At 40.6% G+C, this 5,086-nt stretch overlaps 1 non-coding gene across 1 annotated transcript; it reads left to right on the forward strand.

Moving 5' to 3' along the window:
- Positions 1-4,372: 4,372 nt before the first annotated feature.
- LOC141610420 (small nucleolar RNA R71) lies at positions 4,373-4,479 on the forward strand. The gene has a single exon (XR_012528329.1). It is a non-coding gene; the product is annotated as a small nucleolar RNA R71 (small nucleolar RNA).
- Positions 4,480-5,086: the final 607 nt, after the last annotated feature.

Below are 5,086 nucleotides of genomic sequence, written 5' to 3' on the forward strand. Positions count from 1 at the left end.
AATGCAAACAATGATAAAAATGCATACAATATGAAGCAAAGGGTTGTAACGGGGCTAGGGAGTAGGTCGAAACGGGATTGGTGCAAGCACCGTTTGGATATGTGGAGTTCAAATCAAGAATTGCCGACACATCTAAACCCATTTCTTATTGCAACACATGAGACACGTCTATGCCCTAACATAGCATGGATCACCAAAACTATGCAAAAATTGCATAAACCCAACTCAAATTGGAAAAACTCAAAAGTACTCCTCTTATTTCAACAAATGGTAACGTCTACACCGTAACAAAGACTCGGTTTCCCAAGCTATGCAAAAAATGTGTAAACCCGACTCATTTTGGAAAAACATCAATTTGCCCTTTTATTTAGCAACGGCTTTTTCTACCCCGTTTAATGATGAGGAGGGGTGTTGCTTGCCTTTTTCTTTTCTTGACAATATATATACAACACAAGTAACTCATTTTTTGGATTTTTCATGACTTTTTCACTTTTCTATTTTGTTTTTCATTACCTTTTTCAAAACCTCTTATCTATTTACAATGCCGAAAACACCAAGCTTTTGACCCGAGTGGACACGTACATTATCCACCATCATAACCCAAATCACCTCCTACAACACAACTACAAAACCGACCAATTCTTGATTAAGGAAGGGTGGTTATGGAATGTAGCTATCTTGGTGGGTTTGCCAAATGAATAGGCTAAGGCTCAAGGGGGTGAATCAAAAAGGGAAATAATGGAAGGGAGAAAACAAGGCTATTTGGCTATGTGAGGTTCATATGCAAATGGACTTTTGCTTCATATCATGTGCACAAAAATGTAATGCAATTTCATGGTCTAAGGACGCAATGACACACTTATGCGTCTTGATGTGACATGCCTCGTGAGGAGGCCTACTCTCAAACCTAGATGAGGGTGGGGTATGGATGTACCCACCCTAGGAGGCTCTACCCTTACCTTTGAGTGGCTAAGTCGATCCCTAGGTCTAGTCTACGGTCCTAGGTCTCACAAGATCGGTCTAAACTCATTGGTCAAGCCCGCTTCCCTTGGCTAACTAAGAGGCCACGGGTGCAAGTCACGGGGAGGGGAAAGGCACAATTGGACATAAAAACTCATCATGGGGTACTTGGTTCCCTTCCTCGACCATGTTCGTGCAAAACATTTATTTACAAACGGATGCAAGACTTTAAATTGAAAAACATGTATATACAAGAACATATGCATGCAAGAATTGAACACAACAAGGGTAGAAACATGCAACAAGTCAACTAAACCTAACAGCACATCAATCACCAATAATCCAATAGTTCCCCAAAGGAACATCCAAGGCACAAAAACCCATCCTCCTCCATATTATACAACAATATAAAAAGAGAGAGAATGGAAAAGGAGAAAGAGATAGGAACGTGTATACCAAGCGGTCTTCTAGTCTCATTTTTGCCTCAAATGGTTGATGCCTATGCCAAAGGTTAGCCGACAAACAATATATATATACAATGCAATGTTTTTGTGATTTTTTGAAATTTTTCAATTTTTAGTCATTTTTTTGAATTTTATCAATTTACAAGTATTTACAAATATAAACAAATATTCACAAGAGTGGATATTTCCCTCCCCACACTTGAGATGTACATTGTCCTCAATGGACAAAAGCATAGGGAGTGAATAAGAAAAAGAAAGGAACATATTTTTGCATTTTTGATTTTTTGAAAATAAAAATAACATATTTTTGGTATTTTTGTTTTTGGAAAATTAAAATGACATGTTTTTGGTTTTTTTTTTAGGCCCTCCCCACACTTATTTATAAACATGGGAGGGCATTTAGAGAAATAAAAGAACATGTTTTTGTTGGTTTTTGTCATTTTTCAATTTTTTTTTTTGATTTTAAAAATAAGAATGCAATGCATGCTCTATACTATATGCAATAATTGAAAGGAAAATGCAAACTATACTACATGAATGCATAGAGAGCCAATTTAGATTAACTCCTATTTGGGTCATGTCACTAAATGCAAAATGCGATAAAAACTTAATTAAAGAGAAGGAGAATATATACATTGTGGTGGTTGTTAAGTAACTCCACCAAACCTCTTCATCAAAGAGTCTTCAATCAACCGGGATCCCCCTCTTGGAATCTCGCTATCCCTTTAACAACTTCAAATTTTCCCATGGAGTAAGAGCTTCCAAGATTTGACAACACTTCATGCACACCGCTTATGGCGTGGTGCACTTCCGACCATTTCCGGGCAATTTCTTCTTCAAGCTTCTTCTTGTCATGGACAAGAACTTCTTCATTTTCAAGGCTTGGTTCACATTTCCCTTTTCTTTTCACCTTCTTTCTCCATTTTTTTGGTTTCTTCTTCTCAACCCTTGGCTTCATTTTTGGAGGGGTATTAGTGCTAGAATCAAATTTGGGAGGGATCACATTGGGGTGATCCCCTCCACCCTCAAGCTTCAACTCTTCTTTTCCTTTTTCATTTGTTGGACAAGCTTCTAATGGATCCAAAAATGAAGGCCCTAAATTAGGTTCATCCAAGTTATCTTCCACCATATCCACCCTACAACAAGAGTTGCCCATAGGAGGAGACTTCATGGAATTGTTGAGTTCAAACTCAATCTTCTCATTACCCACTTGGAGTGAGAGTTTTCCACTCTTAACATCTATCATAGCACCTCCCGTGGCCAAGCAAGGCCTACCCAAAATGATTGGCACATGGCTATCTTCGGGCATGTCCATGACAAAGAAGTCGCATGAGATCACAAGTTTTCCAACCTTCAAAGGAACATCTTCAATCACACCCAAGGGATACTTAACCGAACGATCGGCTAGTTGTAGGGAGATCTTTGAAGGCTTCAAATCTCCCAAGTGTAGCTTCTTAAACAAGGAAAGAGGCATTAAGCTAACACTAGCTCCCAAGTCACACAAAGCTCTCTTTATCTTCACCCCTTGGATAGAACAAGGAATAGAAAAGCTTCCCGGGTCTTCAAGTTTGCTAGGAAGTTTGTGAGTGAGGATTGCACTACACTCCCTAGAGAGGTTAACGGATTGTACCCCTTCACTCTTTCTCTTCATAGTCACAAGTTCCTTTAAAAACTTTCCATAGTTAGGGATTTCGGTGATCATGTCAAGAAATGGTATGGTGACATTCATACTCTTCAAAATATCAATGAACTTCTCATATTTCTTCTCAAACCTTGGCCTTGCAAGCCTTTGTGGAAAGGGTACCGGTGCTACATACTCCCTTGGTGGTGGAATACATTCTTTGGCCTTAGATGCAATAGGTTCATCTTGCTTTGGAGGATCAACCATCTCCACCTCCTTAGACTTCTCCACCCTAGTCTCATCTTCTTCCACAACTTCAACCGGGTGCTCTTTCACTACTTCACTAGACACCCTCTTCCTCTTCCACTTAGGATATTTCTCAACCTCCTCCAATTGCTTTCCACTCCTCAAAAATACCGCATTCATCTCCCTTGGGTTAACCGTATTACCCGGAAACTTCCCCGGATTTTGAGCCAATTGCCCCAATTGTTGAGAAATTTGGGCCACATGAGTTTCCGTAGCCTTTTGGGATGCTCGTATTTCATCATTAACCCGGTTTTGTGAGGCAATGTGGTTGTCAAGGTTTGAGTCGACTTTTTGGTTGGCAATCACCAATTGCTCAAAGGCTTGCTCCCAAGAAGGTTTTTGAGGGGTTTGAAAGTTTTGGTTTTGAGGTTGGTTGAAATTTTGTCCCTTGAAACCCCCAAATGGTTGTTGGTTTTGAGTGACAAATTGTTTTCCTTGGAAACCGGGTGGGATTTGTCTTTGGAATTGAGAGTTTTGATTGAACCTTTGTTGTTGTGGTGAGGAAGTGGTTGGGTTTTGAATGTTTTGTGAAGCATAAGACAAGAAAGGATGAGTTATTTTTCCATTACCAAATTGGTTGTTGTTACTATTGAACCCTTGCCTTGCACTTGTGGATTCCCAAACTCCATTTGCTTGCTCATAGCATTCCTCTTGGAGGGGTGCAATCAAGGGACACCTAATGGGAGTGTGCCCTTGTTCCCCACACAACTCACAAGACAAGACTTGCCTCATATCGGAGCTTGAAGGTTTTGAATTTAGCAAAGCAACTTGTTGGGTGAGTTCATCTAGCATACCCTTAACCTCCACATTCAAAACCGAATTAGAATCCTTGCTCTTGCCCTTCCTCAATTGCCTATCACTTCCCCATTCCATAGTTCTTGAGGCCATCTCCTCAATTAGTTCCTTTGCCGCTTTATGCCCCAAAATGTCTAAGGCACCTTTCCCCGATCCCGCATCCAATGAAAGCCTAAGGTCTTGAGTCAACCCTTTGTAAAAATTGTTCAGTAGCTCGGCCTCGGAGATGCCATGGTGAGGGCATAACCGTTGGAGCTTCTTATACCATTCCCATGCCTCATATAAAGTCTCATCCTCTTCTTGAGTAAAGCTTTGTAATTCACTATTGACTTTGGCCGTTCTTGAGGGTGGGAAATACTTGTTCAAAAATGCCGATGCCAACTCATCCCATGTCTTGAAGGAATCCGGGTCACAATTCTTTAACCAATCCTTGGCCGAACCCCTAAGAGAACGGGGGAACAACCTAAGGCGAACCGCGTCATCGGAGACCCCATTTGACTTGTACATATCACAATTTTCAAGGAAATCATTTAGATGATCATTTGGGTTCTCCAAGGGACCTTCTCCAAATTGGTTGTCTTGAACAAGGTTGAGCAAGGCATTTTTAATCTCAAAGTTGTTAGCTTGAATTCTTGGCCTTTGGATGCTTGGATTGACTATGTTCTTAGGAGCCATAGTCTCTCTTATCGGAACCGGATCACCCATGGTGTTAGGTTCTTCTTCTAAAACCCCAAAAGGATTTTCAAACACTTCGGTAGCTTCTTGGTGATTAACTTCTTCAATGGGCGGTGTATCAATTGGTGGTGTATCAAGTAAACCCCTTCTTCTTAGAGAATTAAGTCTTCTTGCCGTGGCTTCAATTTCGCGGTCAAGTTGATATATCGGTTGACCTCGTCTTCGTCGCCTACTCATGCAAAAGACCTAAGCACTTGAAAGAAAG

The sequence above is a fragment of the Silene latifolia genome, chromosome 10 (genome assembly GCF_048544455.1).
Source record: "Silene latifolia isolate original U9 population chromosome 10, ASM4854445v1, whole genome shotgun sequence".
In the NCBI taxonomy this organism is placed as follows: Eukaryota; Viridiplantae; Streptophyta; class Magnoliopsida; order Caryophyllales; family Caryophyllaceae; genus Silene; species Silene latifolia.